Genomic DNA, 24,366 nt, shown 5'->3' with positions numbered 1-24,366 from the left:
CTCTCTCTCATAAATAAATAAATAAATAAATCTTTAAAAAAGCAAATATAAAAATAAAAATCTTTAAAAAAGATGGACATATAAAATAGATAACAGAAGACATAAATAAATATGGAGCTCAGATATAAGATGCAAGATGGAGATAGTGATGGTGTATAAATGGCAGTTAACACCTGTGACTTGATGGGCTCACCTAGAAAAAACAGAATTTACACAACTTAAGCCTGGACAATAATTCATACAGAGACTGGAAAGAGAGCATAGCAGAGGATCCTAAGAAGGAAGAGCCAGTGAAGTAGGAATGTGAGGTCTTAGAAAACGTAGAGAAAATGTTGCAGTAAAGTGGCTAATTCTGTCAAATTTGCTGAGGTAAAGTCAGATCAAAATGGAAAAATAGGGGCACCTGGGTGACTCAGCGATTGAGCATCTGCCTTTGGCTCAGGTCGTGATCCCAGAATCCTGGGATCGAGTCCCACATCAGGCTCCTCGCCGGGCATCTGCTTCTCCCTCTAGGTCTTTGCCTCTCCCTGTGTGTCTTTCATGAATAAATAAATAAAATATTTTAAGAAATGGAAAAATAGCCCAAGGATATGGCATCAGGGATGGTGAACTTGACAAGGGTAATCTCAGTGGAGGTGATGGAGTAGCTTTAGAAAATAATTACTAAGGGAAGAAGTAGAAATAGTAACTTACACTGTGGTTTAAAGACAAACAGGAGGGAGTGTGGGGTTTCGTGTTTTTTTCTTTTTATTCATTTTTTAAGGATCTGAGATACTACAGCATATTTGTATGCTAATAGAAAATGGAAAGCAGAAGAAATTGATGATTCAGGAGAGAGAAGAGAATTGCAAGAATAATACCTTTGGAAATGTAAGAAGGCTGGGATCTGGAACCCACATGGAGAAGTTTGTCCTTTATATGGAGTAAGACCATTTGTTCTCAATTCTAAAATATGCTGATGCAGATTGGAGGGGAGATTAGGCAGTGGGAGGATGAGGACATTCTATCTGGTAGTTTCTATTTTCTGAAGTTTATCAGAAATGATGACTGTAGAGTCAGAGAAGTCTTTGTTAAATCCTGCTTCTCCCACTCCCTGGCTATGTGACTTGCATGGACCTGGACCCTGTGACCTCTGTGACCTTGTCTCCTACCACTCTTGCCTCCCTGCTCCACTACAGTCATGCTGGCCCAAAAGGCAAACTCACCAACATACTCTTGCCTCAGATCTTCAAACTTTCTGTTCTCTTTTCTTGGGAAGCTCTTTGAAATAAAAGCTAGAGGCTTACTCAAATTAAGACTGCTGTTTACTGCTGACACTCTGCATGCAAGAACAGGAGAGAACAGAAACGCACCACCTATAGGTGGACAGCAATACACTTTCAGTTCTTCGGTACCTTCAAGTTACAAATAGGTCATAAAATGAGGCACCTGGCTGGCTGAGTCAGTAGAGCATGCGTCTCTTGATCTCAGGGTGGTGATTTCAAGCCCCACATTGAGTGTAGAGCTCACTTCAAAAAACAATGGGGCACCTGGGTGGCTTAGTTGGTTGAGTGTCTGCCTTTGGCTCAGGTCATGATCCCAGTATCCTGGGATTGAACTCCATGTTGTGCATCCTGGTCAGTCAGGAGTCTGCTTCTCCTTCTCCCTCTGCCTCCCCCCTCCCTCCTTCATGCTTGAGCTTTCTCTCTCAAAAAAATAAATAAAAACTTTAAAAACAACAACAGATATGTCATAAAATACAGAAAAAATCTATAGAACTAGCCTAGTCATTTGAGCAAGCTCTCAGAGAAGGGACCTCGTAGGAGTCCCTTCTCTCACTTCTTTCTCTGTGAAAACTGTTTTCCTCGGTGATGAGTGGTCCTTTATTCCAATGATTGTTTTTGTCTCTTTTTTGTGACATGGGTAGCTTGTGACAAAGGGGAACTTTGGGTGGAGGTATCTTATGGCGCTGAGATTGACTGGAGGTGGTAGATTGTTCTGGCAGTGGAACTGTGAACAGATTCTTCATCAACCCCCCCTTTATATCCTTAGGGACCCTACTAAAAAATATCACTTTATCAGAGGGCTTCCCTGACTACCCTTTCTAAAAGAGCTCCTACTCTATTCTTTTTACACAATCTTTTTTTTTTTCTTTTTTTGGTATTTTTTTTCCTTAGCACTAATCATCACCTACAAATACCCATTTATTTAGTTTTGATCTGCCTTCCTCCACTAGCATGTAAGCCCTACAATAAAAGAAATTTTGTTGGGTTCCCCCAGCACCTAGAGCTGTGCCTAGCACATAATCAATCAATGCTCAGTGCATCTTTGTTGAATGGATGAATGTATGAAGGAATGAAAGGATCTTCTCTAAGCCACAGTTTTCTCTTTCATGAAATGACGTGAATGACACCTACCTATATGAGTTGTTGGAAGAACTAAAGAATATAACGTGCATAAAAGGCCTACCACTGTATCAGCACACACAAGCACCCCCAAAATGATAGTAAGAATAATTGTTACTATTCCAGAGGGATTGAATTTATACCTACAAATATGAACAACATGGGGAAAATCTCACCATGAGTGAGTGTATCAGTAATGCAGTAAGGATTTGTCCCCAACTCCCATAATAGATACTCTTTGGGCTCATTAATTGCATTATCCACACTAGCCTTTTGAACCCCAGAACATTATGTCTGGTTCCAGATTTCAAAAGATGGGATTTAAATTCTTGCCATCATATATACAAGTGCCACCAGGGCACTGGAATTATCCCCATAGATAGAAATTAAATGTCTTTCTCCGGGTCACCAGGCATGTGGTGTCTGAACCATCAATCACACTGAAGAAAGCCCAATCCATCAAAGGAGGCTTTCAAAGCACATCTAGATTGCTGAATAATGCACAGTCATTTTTAGGCACTTTACTGATTCTGATGGTCCAAGAAATGACTGGCGACATGTGTCTATTATTGCTGGAGTGAATGTAGGTCAGCACTTCACTTCCATACTCTGCTCTCCTTAGCACATTTGCTGTTGGGTGGATAGGAGGGAAACATGGTTTTGCACATCCTTAAACCACATCTAACTTCATAATGGCAAGGCAGTAGAAATCAAGGAGACATACAGCATGCAGCAAGTCACTGCCTGATTCCTAGACCACCACCCCCACCCTCACCCCACAAAAAGATTCAAGGATACCAGGCTCCTTTACTTCTTTTTTTTCCAGGTGCCCATACTTTAGCTCAGGTAGTTCTTAAACCTAATTATACTTCATAATTGTGGAGTTTGCTCAACAGGCAGACTCCAGAGCCCATCCTATATTTATTTAAATCTGAGACAGACTTTGAATGCTCTCCCCAAATAAATTTTTACCAAACCTTCAGGTGATTCTGATGATAACTCAGGTTTCAGAAACATTAACACATTAGTGATGATGTCTCTTTCTAGAATATTTTTCCCTCTATCTCTGTATTTGGAAGTCTAGTTCATGCCTCAAGGAACAGGTGAAATTCAGTGTGATGTCTTTCTTGATGGGATATCTCTTTGTGGCAGAAAAGAGGGGGCATCGTTCTCAAAGTACAGGAGGGCACTGGTATATGACATCCAGAACAAGGGTGGAAAAAAAGCTCTAAGTTTTACACTGATATTTCTCACTAGAGTTTGTGCACTCAGATCAAAACAAAGCAAAAGTAATGTGCAACAGGCCTATGATTCCAACCATCTAGCCACCTTAGTTGGGAGGAAGATTGGAAGCTACTTCATAATTAGGAATTTATGTTTAGAAAGAGTAAATAGTCATGAGCAAATAGACTACTACACGGGTACAATATATGTTGGGGAGAGGTTAAAATCCTGAAGGGGACTTAGCTCTGGTTGAGTAACAGGAGAGCAGAAAGAGGTTGGGACCAGAGGGGAGATAAAGATCATCTTCACATATCTTAGGCCAGTGTTTTACAATGTGTTGTCCCCAGACCACCTGCATGAGCACCATTAGGATTCTGAGTCAAATTCCAGTTCTCCTAAATTAGGTCCTTTGGGAGTGAGACCTAAGAACCTGTAGTTTAAGAAATTTCCAGGTGTTTTTGAAAATCTGCCATATCTCATAAACTCTGGACTCGAGTTCCTCATACCTTCTCTAGTACTAATCCTCTAGTACTTTAGTACTAATTGTTTCATCTCTTATAACCCTAGTTTCCAAAATGATGTGTTGTAAGATTCTGTGAACACCACCAGTATTTATAGCATAGTCTTCAATTCATAAATATCTCTTGCCATCCATCCTTGATTATTGCCCAGTTCCACAACAGACCTGTTAGAAGCAAGAGAGAAGCTCCAAATAAGTGACCTTGTGCAGAAGAGGCCTTTCTTTTTTTTTTTTTTTTTTTTTTTTTTTTTTTTTTTTTAGAAGAGGCCTTTCAATGCATGAAACATTTTTGGTTTAGTGGGGCTGCAGCAAGCAGAGCACCAAATCCTCTGATTCCACTGACTTCAGTCCATACTGCTAATTATTTTGTCCATCCTCCCTTTCATCGGCATGGACAATAATGAAATACCTGGCACAGGGAAGAAATAAAAGCTATGTGTTGACTGTAGGACAGCCAAATAAAGTTTAGGGCACCCAATTAAATTTGAATTGCTGATAAACAACAAATAAATTTTAGCAGAAGTATGCCCCATGTGATATTTGGGATATACGTATATTTAAAAATTATTGTTTATTTGCTAAACCTGGCCAACCTAGTTGAATGGGTGAGAGACTGAAGGAAGAAATGTCTCTCATTTGTCCGCACACTTAATTTCACCTTCAGCAAGAAGTAGCATGGTTTAATAGAAAGGTTAGACTCAAGGAAGATGAAGAGCTCTACTAGCTGAGTAAATGACCTCGTAGGAGTCCCTTCTCTCACTTGGCCTCAGTTTCCTCCTCTGTGAAATAAGAGAATTAAACTACATAATTTGCCAGTGCCCTTTCTGCTCTGAGAATCTGGTGTTTTAAGACCCTTGGAAAGGGGGTCCATCTCCTCTGCTTCCTTGGTATGTTTGAAAACCTATGTACATGGGATCCCTGGGTGGTGCAGCGGTTTGGCGCCTGCCTTTGGCCCAGGGCGTGATCCTGGAGACCCGGGATCGAATCCCACGTCGGGCTCCCAGTGCATGGAGCCTGCTTCTCCCTCTGCCTATGTCTCTGCCTCTCTCTCTCTCTCTCTCTCTCTCTCTCTCTCTCTCTCTGTGACTATCATAAATAAATAAAAATTTAAAAAAAAAGAAAACCTATCTACTTGATAGCTGATCTCCAAGTGAGGATGTAGCATATAGGACTATCTCCATACAGTATTGGGCTATACTCATCATTTTGTCAATAACTCTCATTGTGTAATAGGTAAGAAACCACTCTACGTACTACCCATTGCCCTTGAAACAACAATGTGGGAAGACGTACATATTGGGATCATCAAGATCTCAGGGCATATGTGTTCCAAGAGAGCACTAAAGAAAGGCTTTTCCCTCCTTCCTCCTTTGGCAGCTTCCACTTCTGCAGTCCCTACTTCTGTAAAACATTTGCCTTGAGCTAAATAGTTAGATTGCACATTTCCACCCACCTCCATTCCAGAATAGGTTTTAACCTAATCCTTCTATTATCATCTGGGCGTGAAAATTACATATTTGCCCCCAGCCTAGGAGGAAGTTAAATTAATGAAGAAAGAAGGGTGTCACTTTGCCAGCATTCATTTTTACACTGTCCCTCCAAAGAAGGATATTAGCGTTATCATCCTTGGTCACGGATTCGTTTGCATTTCCTTCACCAAAAACAATTTCATTATCTAATAAACCACATGATTTTCAATTCTAGTCTGTGCTAATTGATTTTTCCCTATTTATATCTTCAGCGGCTGGGAGAGCTTTTCTCCAGATAAGGTAGATTTCATTTTCAAGTCTTCATTATGTTCAGAACTCCGTTTTGTTGGCAAGTTCCTCCATTACAGCTGAAGATCACTGTTCCTGAACTCCTTCCTATTAATTAATCATCATCTTTATACATGTAATAAATAGTATGACTGCCATCAAGAAGAAAAGTTTAGTCTTAAAAGACAGGGCTTTTTTCTCAGGAAGCTACTCCATACAGCATAAAAATTGGCCCCAGTATGATGTTCTGTCCTATAAATAACAGAAATGGTCTTATTTTCAAAAAACAAGTTGAGAAAAGACAGGACTACTATTGCAAACTGAAACCTTTCACAGCAAACTAAGGCTGGAGTCAGCTCAAAATGGCATAATTGTAAGCACTTTTGTTAATTAGCATCCTATCTACACTTGTCATGAACTGTAATCTTTTGTTTCAATGGGAGTGATTTTTACATCTGAGTGGAAGTAATGTTTAATAATAAGCTTAAATTTGACAAGTTGTGAATAGCATATTCTGCGTTTCCTGAGGAGCATCTACCGTGCTTTGTTCATGTGCAATATTATGCTACAGGCTTCTTTTTTATGTTTTTATTTAAATCCCAGTTAGCAAGCATACAGTGTTATGTTAGTTGCAGGTGTGCAATATAGTAATTCCACACTCCCATATATCATCCTGTGCTCATCCCGACAAGTACCCTCCTTAATCCCCAATCCCTATTTCCCCCATCCTCCCAACCCACTCCACCCACCCACGCCCATCCACGGGCTTTGGTTCTCAGAAAGGCCCAGGTCTTAAATGGGTAAATAATCATGAGCCACAATACAACAGGAGCCTCATTCATGCATTTTCTATTAGCTATTATTTATAGACATCAGATGGTGATCTTCAAGTTAACATGGATCTCAAGTGATTAAAAAAATTCACAATTCTAATGGAAGGGCCTTGTATGTATGTGTGGATTCATAGTATTTCAGCATCTTCAAATTGCTTTAGCCTACAAAAGGTAGCTTGATGGAGGGCAGGGGTAGTCGAGACAGGAAAAAGTATACAAATGAAAATCTTGTGTTTCATCCTTAAACTAGAGGATGATCCTTAAACTTCCAAATGATATTCCATGAATGTGCCGCTAATGTGCACGGAGACTGTGCTCCTCAGCCCCAGGGGTGGCTGACTGGGATCTGGGGCATCCTTCTCATCACTTCACTGTGCCGTGATTTCATTATCTTTTTCTATGTATGCTGTGATGTGAAAAAGGTTAGTAAGACTTTTTCCATGCCCTCGGGGTCAGATCAGAATTACATTCATGCTCCGACAATATGATAATCATTGCGTAGTGAGTCACCAGTTCTCTTGGGGGTTTATTATATCCCTCAGATGTGTCATGTGTTGGGCTGGATATAAGCTTGAGAGCAACCTTACCATACTCCGTGTGTGTGTGTGTGTGTGTGTGTGTGTGTGTGTGTGTAGGGAACATATAAGAGAAATCCAAGGAAATAGACACTGTAAAATAAAGGTATTATGAACATATATATATATTCATTTCTGCCTATAAGGCCGTGCTTTGTCATTCATCTGTCTGTTCCTTGTCTCAGGCCTGGTCATACACCAGGTATCCATAGAGACTTTATTATTAAATAGATTGCCTTCAAAATGAGAACCGGGATACCTGGCTGGCTCAGTGGGTGGAACATGTGACTATTGATCTTGGGGTTGTGGGTTCTAGAGGTCCATGTTGGGTGTGGAGATTATTTAAAATTAAAAACTTTAGAAAATAATACAATAAAATAAAATCTTAAAAAATGAGAACCTAGAGCCCCACCAAAAGGTAGTGTTGGTGCAAGCAATTTCAGACACCAATATGTAGTAGATACTGTTTAGGATGTGGGAGATAAGTTCCTGACTGGAGGCTTTTGCCTGGGCAGTCTGACATTGAAATTCAAACCCATTATTCTCCTGTGTTTTATCTGTCTTTCTTTGCCTTTCCTGTCTCCAGTCCTTCATTTCTCTCACTCAGCTCCATCCTGCCATTTCTTTCTTCTTCTTCCCACCTCTCTCTTTTTCCCTTTACCTTCCACAGAAGGTCTGCATTGGTAGTGATAAGGCGTCAGTTCATTAACTCCTTTCCATCATCAAGTTAAAGTCATTTTACCCTGACCTATAATTGGGAAGAAAAGCAGGCTTGACTAAAAATGTCTTTTGTGCTATTTTGATAAACAATATTAACAAAATCTATTCATTTGTTCTGCTTAGAATGCTCTTCCCCCAGATATTTGCATGTCTCACCTCCCCCCTCACCACCACCACTTTCTTCAAGTCCCTGCTCAACAGAGAAACCCTCCCTTACCAAACTATATATTAAAATAACAGGACTTCATACCACCCATCACTCTTATCTAGATCCTTGCCTTGCTTCTTTTTTTTCTAAAGATTTTATTTATTTATTCATGAAAGACACAAAGACAGAGGCAGAGACATAGGCAGAGGGAGAAGTAGGCTCCCTGTGGGGAGCCCAATGTGGGACTCATTCTCAGGACCCCAGGACCATGACCTGAGCTAAAGGCAGATGCTCAACCACTGAGCCACCCAGGTACCCTACCCCTTACCCTGCTTCTTTGTAGGATTCACCACAATCTGAAATATTCAAGGACTGTTTGTGTATGTTTGTTGTCTTTCTTCCTTGACTAGATTGTAACATGAGCACAAGCACTTTGTTTCATTATTTTACCCATAGTGGCTAGCACATAGTTGGCATTCACTAAATATATTGGTTCAACGAATGAATGAACATCAACATTTATAACCATAACAATATGTGGATCCTGTTGGTGGGAATGTGAACTGGTACAGCCACTCTGGAAAACTGTGTGGAGTTTCCTCAAAGAGTTAAAAATAGATCTGCCCTATGACCCAGCAATTGCACTGCTGGGGATTTACCCCAAAGATACAGATGCAGTGAAAAACTGAGATACCTGCACCCCATTGTTTATAGCAGCAATGTCCACAATAGCCAAACTGTGGAAGGAGCCTTGGTGTCCATCGAAAGATGAATGGATAAAGAAGCTGTGGTCTATGTATAAAATGGAATATTATTCAGCCATTAGGAATGACAAATACCCACCATTTGCTTCAGCATGGATGAAACTGGAGGGTATTATGCTGAGTGAAGTAAGTCAATTGGAGAAGGACAAATATATGGTCTCATTCATTTGGGGAATATAAAAAATAGTGAAAAGGAATAAAGGGGAAAGAAGAGAAAATGAGTGAAAATATCAGTGAGGATGACAGAACATGAGAGACACCTAACTCTGGGAAACAAACAAGGGGTGGTGGAAGGGGAGGTGGGCGGGGGTATGGGGTGACTGGGTGACGGGCACTGAGGGGGGCACTTGTTGGGATGAGCACTGGGTGTTATGCTATATGTTGGCAAATCAAACTCCAATAAAAACCTCCAATATGTGCATCAAGGCTATATTTTAAGAAAAACCTCTTAGTCCCTATGAATAATTTTAACAATGCATTTTTTGTTATTGGCATAAACCTTATCAATAAATGAACTGATATGCAAAGCACAGTCAGAGCAAAAATCAGAGTGCATTAAAATACCATCCTGCTCAAGAAGTTTCTCTCAACATAAGACTCTCCAAAACAACCCAAACGTCCTTCAGTGGGTAAATGGATAAATAAACTGTGACACATCTATACAATGGGATATTATTCATCAATAAAAAAGAATGAACCACTGATCCACACAACTTGAATGAATCTCAAAGGCATTAGGCCTAGTAAAAGAAGACAGTCATAAAAAGTCACAAACAGAGAAACTATAGTGATGGAGGATGAATCAATGGTTATTAGGGTTTAGGAGTTGGGGGACGAGGAGACAGAATGATGGAGATTTTTGGTATGATTGAACTTTTCTGTATTGTGGTCATGGTTACATCAATCTACACATGTGTTAAAATTCATAGAGCTATTCACAAAAAAGTCAATAGATTACACTATATTATTTTGTAAGCTACTTTTTTCACTCAAAACTGTAGCAAAGCATCTTTTCTTATTACTAAATGTGAATCTATATCGTTTAAAAAATGATTAAAAAGCTTTTTTAAAAAAAGACTGTCCAAGGAGATCTTTCCAACTTCTTAATTCAGGTATCATTTTGCACCACTTATGATAAGCTACCTCAAATATTGTTACACAAGCTCATCTGATCCTTTGGCTGGATCATAACCATTGTGTAGAAACAGAGGGCATGTCTTATACAGTTCCTTTATGTTTCACCCTGTAGCACCATGCTGTGAATATATTAGATAGTCTCTAAAGATGTGATAGGTTTATTACTTATTTACTGATTATCACCGTAATGTGGGTATCAGGGCATAATCTTGTTACCTCATCTGTCCAAGGGAGGATTGAACAAAATCATTTGTAGGGTCTCTCTAGCTCTGATTCAAAATCATTCTATATGCAATATACCTTCAAAACATTTATTTCTTCTGTAAAAGGCTTTCTTTTGCTTCAACTATAAAAAGTTAGAAGCATTGCTACTTAAGTCTTAACAAAAGACATTTTGTTAAATTGGTTAAAAATTAGCAACTGTCTGAGATGTCAAGCTGACTGTAATAATGAGCTGAGTTAAAAATAATTTAATGAATTCATGTATCCTTTTAACACAGAGAATTTAGAATGGGCTAAAAATGACTTCCATGAAAATGGACCATGCTCAAAAATCTCTACCATATAACTGTTAATATTTCCACCTTGTTAGATGAAGTCCATACTCTGTCCAAAACCATTAAAAATAAATAATTTTGATTTTCTAACTTAATCAGACCTCTTTGGTCTCAGAGTTTGAGCCTGGCTTTACCTTCACCTTTTCTAGAGCCTCCATCTCAGATGCTAACCTATCATTTTATTGAGATCTGCCCTCTTTGGCCATGTCATGTTAGTGTATTTGCATGTTTTCACTCTTACTCTCACTCTCTACTTTTCCTCTGACTCCTGAGCAACCATGAGAGCAAAAATGAGGGGTTCTCATCCCAATTCCATAATAAGAAGCTACTGTTACCAGATCAGTACTTTTCAAGAGCCTCCTCCCACTTCTTGAAGGCAGACATTGAATCAAATCTAGGATCAGCTGAATTCACTCTTCTCCATCACTTTTTTAGAATCAGAATTCCCCTTGTCTCTATGGAAAAGACAGTAATGGATTATATGTCAGGCCACTCATCCCTTTTGTTAAGAGATGGCAATATCCTAGGATGTTTGTCTCAATATTTATAATAAAAGTTAAATATTCTTTTTACATGAAAAATCTCATTCCATCCTTATACTAACTCCAAGAGTTATTTCCACTATAAAATTATTAGTACCATTTTACAGATGTGAAAACTGAGACTCAAAAATAGTTACTTACATTGACTTGTAAATAATACACATAGTACCCGGACCCTAGTCTAACGTAACAGCAAAGCTCATATTCTTTATCACTAGATTGAATTACCAATTCAGAAGGAGGCCAGCACTGGAATGCTGGGTGCTCCCTGGACAGGTAGCTTTCAAAAGCTCAGTGAACACCTACATTAATTACCTTAATAGCTCATATATCATTATAAACCAAAAACATGAACAAAGATCCATATGGCAAGAGAGAGTATTAACTTTGTATGAGGAGCTGTGCTATACGTTTTTAGAGTATTGGGAGTCATCTTACAATTCTTGGAAACAAAGTTATTTTAGGTATACTTGTTTCCCTTACCCCACCCCTTGGGTATTCGTAAATGTATATGAATATACACATACATACGTATATAGGTGTGTTTGGAAGGTGTGAGTGTGTGTATATACACACACACGTCACACACAAACATACACACATACATTGCATGGGTATATAATTACACTCCCCAAATCATAGGTCACTAAATTATTTCACTAGATTATGGTCTAATGTATGTAATATTTTATTTATTTTTTCATATATTATCCCATTTGACACTTCTATTAAGGGGAAAATAAATCAGAGGCCCAATATTTCAGTAAGAAAATTGACTCCTTGCTAAAATATAGGATGTTCTTTGGACCTCTATCTGCTATGGAGCTGGCTTCCTAGGGAGGTCTAGGAATAGGCATAGTATACCTGTGATGTTCCACAAATCCCCTTTATATATGTGTCCACACTGCTGTCATCCCCCATCCAAGCCCAGAGCTTCCATTATGTTCAGTTCTTCCTGTCACGTGGTAAAATTCTTAACATCTCATAATGCAAATATTTCCAGGATGTGTAACATACAAAAAAGAACTAGGAAGATAGTAAAATATGAATCTAAAATGCCAGGATTATAGACACAAGAGAGGGAATAATCATTATGCTGCCCCTCAAACTACAACCAAACCAGTTCATTGTGATTTATCTGTATGGCCATCCCTGGTCTCCTGGTCTAGCACCATGTGTATGAATATTAATAGCCTGAAATAGTGTTTTCCAAATTTGATTGAGTGCAACCATCACCAGGAGAGACTTATTAAAAATACATATACCTAGACCATTCCCCAAGATTTTTGCACTTAGGTCATCTGGAGTGGGATCAGGAGTCTGTAACAAGCATTCTAGGTAAATCTGTTGTTAGGCCAGCCTTGGGAACGCTGACCTTAAGAGAATCTAGAGAGTGACCATGGATTGTAAGATTATTGTAAAATATGTGCTCAAAATTTTGCCATTGCCATCTAGGATAAATGCAATCAGGTAGATGAAGTACTTTACTTTCAGAGCAATTTTAATTCCTTTCCTGCCCAAGTTGAGAGTGAATCATGCTTCCAGTCTGAATTTAGCTCATCTCTGTTGGATTGCTGTACTATATTATCAAATATCTCCACTCATATATTCTGGTGAGAAAGCAGTTCAATATTCCTTTGTCAATAAAAAGCTGGCATTCCTATTTCCATAGCTCATTCAGTATAATAGGAAATGTCCTATCATTTGTTTTTAATGGAGTTTAAAATAATAAAGAATATTTAATGGCAAGCCAGACAATATTGTACTTTATAGTTATATCCTGATTTATCTAACAGTAGTCTAAATATTACTTTCACAGAGAAATATTATTTTATTTTCTACACTAGGTGCAATTAGTGATGTCATCATGCAAAAGCATGCTATTAAGTCAAAACAGAATTTTTAAATAAAAGCAAGTTATTAAACAATCACAAAGCTAACAATCACAAAGTCATGCTATTATGACATCTAAGACAGACTTTATGCCATCCAAGTGTCCTTTTTTTTTAACCTACCTCAGAAAAGGAAATACACAGAGCACAGAAACTACTTATCTCCAGTAACCAGTAACTTCATTATATTTTTAAGGGGGACCAACTAAATAAAGTAGCTTCTGCAGTCTCTGGACAGTTTTAGACAATGTTGGAGACATAGTAGTTGCTCACTAAATAGCAATTTAAAAAAGGACATACACAATTTTTATTGTTATTTTCATTCGGTCTGTTTTTTTTTTTTTTTTTTTTTGAGGAAACTCAAGCAAAGCTCAGCAAAAGGGACTCTATTTGATTTGATCTTTTGCCATATGCTTTGGGCATGGATAAATCAAGTAAAATAACCACTAAAGCTTCCTTTTTCACATTGAACTTCATGTAACAGAAAGTTTTCTGTATAAACATAAATAACCTTAAGAGAACGAGAAAAACTTTATTATACTCTTGAATACCTTAATGAATTAATGCTAAGGTTCAATAAACATTTATTATACAACTTCTCTAAAGAAAGCATTGTGCTAGATACTGGGGAAGGACAGTGTATTAGTTAAGGTTCTCCAGAGAAACAGAATCAATAGGATGTGGCAGGGAGAGAGGGGAAGAGAGAGAGATATTTTAGGAATTGGCTCATATGACTGTAGGCTTGGCAAGTTCAGAATCTGTACGGCAAGCCAGAAGACTGGAGACCTAGGTAAGAGTTGATATTGCAGCTCAAGTCTGAAGGCTGTCTACAGGCAGAATTTCCCCTTCCTGGCAGAAGTTAGACTCTTTTTTTCCCTTAAGGCCTTCAACTGATTGGATGAGGTCCATCCACGTTAAGGAGGGTAATCTGCTTTATTAAAAGTCAACTGATTTAAATGTGAATCTCATCTAAAAAATACTACCACAGACTGGTGCATAACCAAATATCTGGGTACCAGGGCCTAGCAAAGTTGACACATAAAATTAACTATCATAGAGAATTCTAGAAATACAAATATATATGTATTAATAGCCTATAAATTATTCATATTTTTGAGCCAGTAATCTCATATCTTAGTATTCATTCTAAGAAATAATAATAGATGTGCACAAAATTTTCAAAACAAAATTATTCTAACAGCTTTATATTTTTATATCAACAAATTAGGAACACCCGTGCTGACCACCAATAGTGGAACAACCAAACAGAATATATTACAGCTACACTATAGAAGAGTATACACGGGGGTTTTTTAGATGCATGTTTTTTTGTTTTTTTTTTTTTTAAAGATTCTATTTACTCATCATAGACATAGAGAGAGAGAGAGAGGCAGAGACACAGGCAGAGGGAGAAGCAGGCTCCATGCAGGGAGCCCGACGTGGGACTCGACCCCAGGTCTCCAGGATCGTGCCCTGGGCCAAAGGCAGGCATTAAACCGCTGAGCCACCCAGGGATCCCTAGATGCATGTTTTCAATGGAATTTAGGCTCAGGAAATCGGCTAAGCAGAATTAGGGTCCTAGACTCTATCTACACATGATCCCAATTTTGTTTTGTACCGGTACAGAGAGAAAACTCCTGGAAGGATAGATACCAAAGCAAAGCTAGCAGAGGTTATCTCGAGGTTGTGAGATTGATATTTTTTGTGTGTGTGTTCTTTTTCCCCTTGAGTTTTCATAAGAAGTTAATTTTTTTTTTTATTAAAGATCTTCTGACTTCATAGGCAAGCTGACTGTACGCATTCAGCTCCACTATCTCCAAGGACCCCATTGAGAAACAATAAAAAAAAAAACATATACACACAAAACACTTAATAGAATACAATTGAATGAATGGGTGGCATCAGCAAATCAGCACTATCCAGAAGTTCCTGGAAGCACACAGAGGAGTGGTAATTTAATAAAGCATGGTTAAATAAGCCACAGCCTGGAAGAAAGTACTCAACCTCTGCTGCCTGTTGGAATCCCACGGAGCGCTGTCGCAGCCACAACGCCCAGCCCTACCCCCCAGAGATTCTGCTTTAATTCGTCCAGGATGAGGCCTGGACATGGTGGGGGGGAGGGGGCAGGTTACAGCTGCCTGGGTAATTCTGTCACTACAGCTGAGGTTGAGAACCAATGGCCTAGAAAAAGCAGTGCTTTTCAAAAGTGGTTTCACATAGGTGAATATGCATATGAAACATCCTGGGATCTCGTTAAAATGCAGATTCTTCGGCAGGGGTGTGGGGGTGGGGCCCGTGAATTTGCATCTCTAACGAGCTCCCTTGTGATGTTGGGTACTGCTGGTCTACCAGCCACCCTTAGCTTCTGTAGCCCGGTGGTTCTCAGGCTTGATGGTGCTTCAGAAGCCCCTGGGGGGTTTATTAAAACACAGATCTCTAGACTTCACCCACGTAGTTTCAGATTCTCTAGGTCTGGGGGTAAAATAGAGCCTCAGCTTTACATTTCTAACACATTTCAGTTGATGCTGATGCTGCCCGTCCGGGGACAACACTTTGGAAGCATTGCCGTGTGCAGCTTAGGAGGAAGCTACTATACTGTAGAGCGTCTGACCTCAACAGTTAAATTAAAAGTCTGTATATAGATGAGAGACTTCTATCCTGACTTGTCTCTCACTCAGAACTCCAGACAACCAGGCTTCCCCTTTTCATATAAAACTCAAAGACCTCTTCCCTAAAGAAACTGCACAGCCCCAGAGCAATTTTCAGAAGTCTGGCATTTAGCAATCTCCTGGTTTGGTTTATCTTCTTAAAGTCCTCATTTAGTCCTTGTCCACTGACCCTAAAGCAGCAGCAGTTCTGAACCGTCATGGTGCTCAGATGATCAGCTGGTGAGCTTTAAAAAACAACTCTGAGAAGGCTCTTGCAAAGTGCTAGTGGGAAGGACTGAAGCCATTTGAATACAGATCTGACACTAAACCAATGTATTATGGTTTTTGTTTTTGGGGCTTTTTAAAAAGAGTTTATTTATTCATGAGAGACACACAGAGAGAGGCAGAGGGAGAAGCAGATTCCCTGTGGGTAGCCTGATGTGGGACTTGATCCTGGGAACCCTGGGATCCTGGGACCTGAGCCAAAGGCAGACGCTCAATCACTGAGCCACCCAGGCTTCCCAGTACTATGGGTTTAGAACATAACATTGTAAACATTGAAAAAGTAAAAATAAGGAAAATTTCACAGCAGACAGAGTGTTAGGGTATTCATTGCCTCACTTTTCATAGAAGATGCTTAATACACTTTAGCCTCTTTAGAGGTAAAAGGTGACGTTGAAATGTACAAGGATTTCCTCAACTTCCTAATTCATTTTTTAAATAAGTTTTTAAAAATCTTTATCCAACTTTCAACCATCACCAATGGGCTGTTGTGTTTTGTTTTTCTAAGTAATCTCTATACCCAACTTGGGGCTTGAACTCATGACCACGAGATCAAGAGCTACATGCTCTATTAACTGAGCCAGCCAGGTGCCCCAATTTTTTAAAAATAATTTCTAATAATCTTCTGTATAACCATAGTGAGATCTTTTAGAAATGAATACCTCCTGTGCTAAAGAAATATGTATCTGAAACTCAGTGATTATATTAGTTTCATTTCAGTTTCTTTTTCTTATCTTAATAAAACTACATACCTAGGAGTTTAACTGTCAAACTCTTCAGTGGCCAGGTCATTCATGAATGGTGCCAAGATGCCTCTGATACCTTAGGCATACATTAAGTAACAGGAGAGATCACCACGCTGATAACCTCCAAGGGGAGCTTAGGCATGTTACAGAGAGCAATGGCTCTTTGCCTCAGGTGGCAGAGCCTGGGACTGAGGCACAGATATTTAGGAGACTTTGTGCCAAGTCTTATGCTTCCAACTTTTAGGTTAGCCAGAGTCAGAAGGAAGGCTGCTGATGACACATGGAAAGAAACCACTGTGGAACAGAGGAGGGAGGAGGCACCCAAAATGATACAGGTGGTGGAACATAGAGGCAGCCACAAAAGGCTCTGTTGTGCAGGGACAATGAAAGCCAGAGTCCCTGGAAAATACTGTGGCATCTGTGGCACCTACTCCAGCAGATGGAAGCCCATTGCCTTGCAGGAAGTAGAAAAAGGAGATGGAAACCGTCAATGAGGTAATAAACACACAAGCCAGGCTGTATGGTAAGACACTAACTACCCACAGGGTGAGGGAATCCAGCCGGAGTCAAAGAGCCAAGGCTGTCTCTGGGTAGAGTAGCCAGATTTTGGAGAGCTAGTCTGTGTAGCAAGAGATGGTCATGGACAGGCTAAATGTGGGAACCAGAGGAGCCAAAGCTGTGTTGAAATGGAGTATCCAAGCCACCAGAAGAAGCAAAGGAAATTGGTCCCGGGGGTCAGTGACTCTACTATAGTCATATGCAATTTTTAAGAAGATTTTTTAAATTTATTCATTCATGAGAGACAGAGAGAGGCAGAGACATAGGCAGAGGGAAAAGTAGAGGGAGAAGCAGGCTCCCCACAGGGAGCCCAACACGGGACTCTATCCCACACCACGGGATCGTGCCCTGAGTGGAAGGCAGACGCTCAACCACTGAGCCACCCAGGCATCCCATCATATGCATTTCTTAAAGATTTATTTATTTGAGAGAGAGAGAGTAAGTGTGCATAAGCAGGTGGAGGGACGGAGGGAGAGGGAGAGAGAGAAGCAGGCTCCCCATTGAGCAGGGAGCTCAAGATGCAGGGCTTAATCCCAGGTCCCCGGGATCATGACCTGAGCCGAAGGCAGATGCCCAACAGACTAAGCCATCCAGGTGCCCCATATGCATTTTGACTGCATTGTCCTCATTCCGGCTCACTGTGTTCACATTTCCTCTCTCCCTCCCCTGACATACATGTTCATTCTCATGTTATAAGTACCTGATAAATATTTAATATTGCCAAAAAATAACTGATGAAAACAGTCCTTGTCTTCATTCCCAACCCCAGTTATGTTCTGAGCCACTACATGGGTGCCATGAAATCTTTAAAAGGAAGCTTTTTATGTCTCAACCTGGATGAGTAGTGCTTCCTAAAGCTGAGAAATATTTATTTTCTAGTTGTATCTGCTTACCCCAACCTCATTTAATTACAGGGACTGATATCTACACCTGCAGGTTCATTCTACTTCTCCCTCTTAGATTATGATAAGCACCCCACAAATATGTTCCCCTCCTCCCCACTTCAAAAGTTTCAGCGTGCCTCACAACTGACTTCATTTAGATTTTCACTTCCTTGATGCAACTGCTACTAGAGACTTTAAGATCTTTATTATTTGTGATTTTTAAGTTTAAAACAATAATAAGTTGTATGCAGCAGCATAATTATACCACTAGTGTCCTTTTATACTGTGACTGAAATTCTAAGGTAAAGGAAATGTTAAAGGTCACAGGGCATTTGATAGCTACTTTCAAGCTGGTCAGGAAAATGAAATGAATTCATAGGCAATCAGCAGTCCAGCGGTCTTTGCCGTCACTGCTTAGATCTGGGTTTGTAAGATTTGACTTTTAAGGGTCTTTGGTTTCTTCCTTACCTCATTGTTTGAGATTCACAGAGGCCAGCAGGTGAAGGGTGACACACCAGGTCATGTCCATATGGTCAAAACTAGGGTTCCATACAGGCATGGAAAATGAAGTAAAATGTGCATCCATGTAATACTTTTGCCCACAAGTAAGTTTTGTGAAGCAAATGCTGTTTTAATCATACCACCTATGTTCAGAATTATAAAATATAGGGACAGATTAATAGAAATAGGCCTTGAGGCAAAATCCATTTCCTTACCCAACCTACGGTGTTTGCTCTGTTTCATCTAACCTCACTGTCTTAGCTCCGGTTACAATAATAAAATAACACAGACTGGGTAGCATAAAAACGGAAACTTATTCCTCATAGTTCAGAAAGTTGGGAAGTCCAAGGTCAAGGGGCTGGCTGATTCCATTCCTAGTGAGAGCTCTCTTCCTGGTTTGTAGAGAGCAGCCTTCTGGCTGTATCCTTACATGGAGCGGACGAGCACTCTGCTCTCTTGATATAAGGGTATATAAATTTCATCATGAGGACCCCAACCCTTACAACATCATCTAAACCTAAGTATCTCCCAAAAGCCCTTCTCCAAATCTCATCACATTGAGGGGTTGGATTTTAACATATGAATTGGAGGGGGTTTGAGGAGGAGATGGGCATGGGATTCAGTCCATATCACTCACTGGGTTCCACTGCTTGCTTTCTTTTTTGTTAAGATTTTATTTATTTATTTATTTGAAAGAGAGAGAAAGAAAGAGAGCAGGAGCAAGAGCAGGGGGGAGAAGGGAGGAGCAGAAGGAGAGGGAGAAGCAGATTTCCCACTGAGCAGGGAGTCCAACACGGGGCTGGGGGCTCAATCCCAGGAATCCGAGATCACAACCTGAGCCAAAGGCAGATGCCCAACTGCTGAGCCACCCACCCTTCCACTGCTTTCTTATGAAGAGAAACCCAGAACCCTTCATTGATATTGATTCAGATAGTTAGAAGCTATGAACCTCAACGAATATAAATGGGTGTCCAAGTTCTTCAGTTTCAAATGCTGCTCTGACCCTGAACTGAAGACCTTTTGTTAACAAATACACTCACTCTGCTCTCCAGGGATCAATTTCTTTCTGTCTCCCCACTTTTTTAAAACAAATAAATAGCAACAGTCAAAGAAACATCGCAAAAGCAAATTTGCACCATGATTGCACATTCCAATCATAACTTTTGCTAGAAGACTCACCTGTTCTGTCCATAAGGCCTAATTTTATTTAAAACTCTTATTTCCATCACTTAAGGTTATTGATTTACTACTTGAAAAGGTCTCCTGATTTCTATCTAACAGCCCTCTTTGTTGTTGTCTGTTTGAATAGGTCAAGACAGCTTCTCCTTGTGCTTAAGATTTGTAGGTAGTGCAGAAAGAACTCCTGATTATCAAAATCATCTTTGCAAATGTACATAGACAATTACATCAACCATATAATTTTTCAATATGCCATAGCACGTTATTCATGCACATTCATTATATGTGTAATCTGTAAACATTCAATTATTTAGCTGCCTATTAACTGTTAGCATTACAGTAAAGGAAAGCACCATGTTTTGATCAAAGTAATAATATTCCATTTAAGAAATCGCTTTTCTCAGGCCCATGTACTTAATTCTGTTGCACTATTGCATTTTATCTTTCTCTATAAATTTATGTCACCAGAAACTGTTGGCTACTTCTGCCCTCAATATATTGGGATAAATTTACCTATTACCTGGTTTTTGCATTACGGTTCCATGTAGATTCCTAGAATCTCTGAGAACTGACTCCTTCATATATACTTTTTTAATATTTTTATTATTCATTCATGAGAGACACAAAGAAAGAGACAGAGACATAGGCAGAGGAGAAGTAGGCTCCCTGTGGGGAACCCAATGCAGGACCCAGGACCCCAGGATCATGACCTGAGCCAAAGGCAGACATTCAACCACTGAGCCACCCAGGCGTTCTGACTCCTTCATATTTTGAAAAAATGGCACATAGCAGGGTCACGGTGGCATAGCAAGCAGAACTGGGGACAGTGGCGGGTGGTTTGACAAACTAGGAAAAATCCCAAAGCACTGCTCGGCTTTGGTCATTTTTTTCTCTTAGAAAATAACACGCAAAAAAAAAATAAATAACACGCAGCCATTTATGTTTTAGGAGAAAGACATCATCTCTTGTTCCTAATTTTCCTGCTTGTGATGGAGCATATCACAGGTTAATTTTGAGGCTTAAGGAAGAATGAAGCATAGGCGGTAGAAAAGGGCAGGTGTCTATCTTACTGCACAAGTGCTTCATTGTGTAATTGTTGCTAGTGAGCTCACAAATTATTTTGTATCACAGACTTAAGTGGCTGTATTCACTTGTCAAATCTGTGTCTCCCTCACCAGCATCCTCTAGAAAATCAGAGCTAAAACATAGCAGATTTTTCCCATTTTTGCCAGCTGCATGTGCTATCTTAGCAAGCCATCACCTGAGAGGTTTTTCTGTGTGATGACTCCAATGAGGAAATTTTGAGCAGAGGTGAGGTACTTTAATAGACACTTCCCTACAGTGCCCTCCTAAAGGCATCAGTGGTCTCTTGATCAACTAAAGCAGTATTCACGACTCAAACTCAGTCTGAGGGGCTCAGGGGTGGCCTAGTTGGTTAAGCAGCTGCCTTTGGCTCAGGTCATGATCCCAAGGTCCTAGAGCTGAGCCCCGAATGGGCTCCCTGCTTAGTGGGGAGCCTGCTCTTCCCTTTCCCTCTACCCCTCCCCTTGCTTGTGCTCTCTCTCTCTCTCTCTCTCTCTAACAAATAAAATCTTAAGAAAAAGAAAAAGAAAACTCAGTCTGAAAACAGTTAGGGCATCATGTCAAGCATAACAGCCCGATCAGTGCCTGACTCATCCCCTTCCCTGATGGCAGATAAGGTTAGCCTTAGGCATTTGGATCAGGACAAAGGATATATAATATATCAGTATGTGAGTTAAAAAAAAAAAAAGAAGAGTGCTTTATATATTAAAATTGTGGGGACCTAGCTATACCTACCTTTGAGCGGGGCCAAAATTAGTTGGCAATCCACTGACACAGTTCAAGGTTCTGAATAGACTCAGTTATCCATTCTAGATGTATATTAATCATCTTGGAACCATTCTCAGTGAGAGAGCAAACCGAGCAGGTCTGGAAACAATCACAGTCTGCCTTACATCTGAGAACTCCCAGATGTTTGCCTGATGCGGGCTTCCCTGGCAGGTGTCACCATAAGAAGGAGGTTCCAGCCAGGGTGCTGTCAGCACTGAGAAGGCATGTCATACACCTTTTCACAGTGGTGGAGAAATCAGCTGTTTCCTCCAGATTGGAAACAAGGACCATATGGCATTTATTTTTAAAGGATGTCACTAAGGTATCTTTCAAGGTTATCAAGTGATTCCCCCCACCTCCCTTTTAATAATAGACAGTTGCTAATTCTATCATCTGGGATGTTTGAAGGTAAAAGTTTTCTTTCTGGGCTTCATATTTGTTGAAGTCCACACTGTGTATAACAAAGCTCAATGCTTATGGATCCTACAAGTTGAACTGTTTGAGGCTTTGGTCAAAATATTGAAGAGACAGAAAGTGATTTTTAGGACAAAGAAAACAAAAATGGGAAGATTAATTCTCTAACATTGGACTTCTCATTTCAACTCCCCTGCTCAGTACTAATGTCTTAATGATTTTAAGAGAAGATTGGAGCAGGGGTATATCTCAAGGTGACAGCAAAATCTTCTGGTGTTTACTTATTACACATAGTAGCACATGTGCGCATGAGTACACAGGCACACATACACACACACACACACAGCCCCAGTGGACTACAAACACAACCCTGTGCCTGCAGAAAAATTTAAATATCCAACCCTAGGGACAAGATTAAGCTTAGGAATCTATACTCGGTCTAAGACAGTGTTTCTCAGTAAAGTCCTTGGATCACTTGTATTAGAAGAATATCCTGGGATGCTTGTCCAAAGATATGCAAGTTCTGGTATCTACATACTGATATCTACATTACTGATATTCTGGATCAGTAAGATCCAGATCATCTGGGGTAAGGCCTATGGACACTGAGTGATTAAAGGCCCACCTGTAGTATGAAAACCATTGCCCTAGAACAACCTAAATGCTATTTCATTCAAGTGAAGTTGGGGTCCCAGTTTGGTCTTGAAATTCATTTCTTATCTCCTCCATTATACCAAAGGAATTCCAAGAGCTCTCTCATAAATGCACTCACTCAGGATACCCCCAAGGATTCAAAAGCAGCTATAGTTCAGAAAAAAAGTCTTCCAGACAGGAATAGAACCCAAAGCTACTCCTGGGAAAATGTGAAAGTAACCCTAGGGACTGGAGGGTTTGGAAGAGGTCCGCTCTCTAATTAATTGTTCCCTAAAGCATGAAGTCCTAGTGCTTCTTTTTAATTGGGCTTAGCAATTTTTAGCTGGTTGGAAAAAACTCATCTCCCAATCACTGAGGCTGAAAGTCTCAGACATCTTTAAGTCCTTAGCTACCATATTAAAGAGCCAGAAAAATCTTCCTTACTTTACTTTTTAAAAGATTTTGTTTATTTATTCATGAAAGACACAAAGAGAGAGAGAGAGGCAGAGACACAGGCAGAGGGAGAAGCAGGCTCCATGCAGGGAGCCCGACATGGGACTCGATCCCCGGTCTCCAGGATCAGGCCCTGGGCTGAAGGCGGAGCTAAATGGCTGAGCCACCCAGGCTGTCCCCTTACTTTATTTTTAAAGTATTTTTTCCCATGTCTTTCTTTTCAGCTTTACTTCTAAAGACCATAGTTTCCATGTCCATCACTTTATGGCTAGATTATTACCATGACCTCCTAACTGTGCCTCCTATTACCATCTTACTCTTTATCATCATTTTCACAGACAGCCACCAAACAAATATGCTAAAAACCAAACCTGCTCAAAGATTTCTTTTTTAAATTTTTGTAAATATTTTATTTATTTATTTGAGAGAGCACACAGAGGGAGAGAGAGAAGTAGACTCCCTGTTGAACAGGGAGCCCAATGCAGGGCTTGATCCCAGGACTCCAGGATCATGACCTGAGTGGAAGGCAGACACTTCACCAACTGAGCCACCAGGCACTCCCTGCTCAAAGATTTCTAATGATTCCCTATTTCCTAAAAGAGTCCATTTGCATCTCACCATCATGAAGTATGTCACAAGTTTTCCTTCTTCTACCAAGGCAGATTCCTCCTGCCTGCATCTTCTCCTTTGGCTCCAGTCTCTCCATGTGAAAAAGCAAATAATCATACCAAGCAATACGTATCCTTTTTCCTTAATTAGATTCTAAACTCCCTGAGGGATGAAAGCAAGTCTCTGGAATCCTCTTCAAAGAAAACATATTGTTTATGTATTGATGAAATAAAGCAAAGATTGAATGACACTGGATTAAGCCACCAACATCCATTCTCACCTCCTGACCTGAGGTACCACCGGGCAGTTTGTGAATTTTCTGTGGGCTGAGCAAGGGTAGGAGTTCAATACTGTTAATCCCCTCACCACTTACACTTTGATTGGAAGAGAATTGCCCCAGAAATTTGGGACATTTTCCTCACACATGCAAAAACCAAACAGTTCTGCAAGAAGATTTATGCTGGGAAAATAGTACAAATTCTATGTCTGACTGGTCCCTCTTAATAGTTCCAAATTCCAATGTGTGAAAAAGATTCCAATCTTTACCACAGTGGA

The sequence above is a fragment of the Canis lupus genome, chromosome X (assembly GCF_011100685.1).
Source record: "Canis lupus familiaris isolate Mischka breed German Shepherd chromosome X, alternate assembly UU_Cfam_GSD_1.0, whole genome shotgun sequence".
Lineage (NCBI taxonomy): Eukaryota > Metazoa > Chordata > Mammalia > Carnivora > Canidae > Canis > Canis lupus.
The sequence above is the reverse complement of the archived record's forward strand: the minus strand, read 5'-3'. Positions refer to the sequence as shown.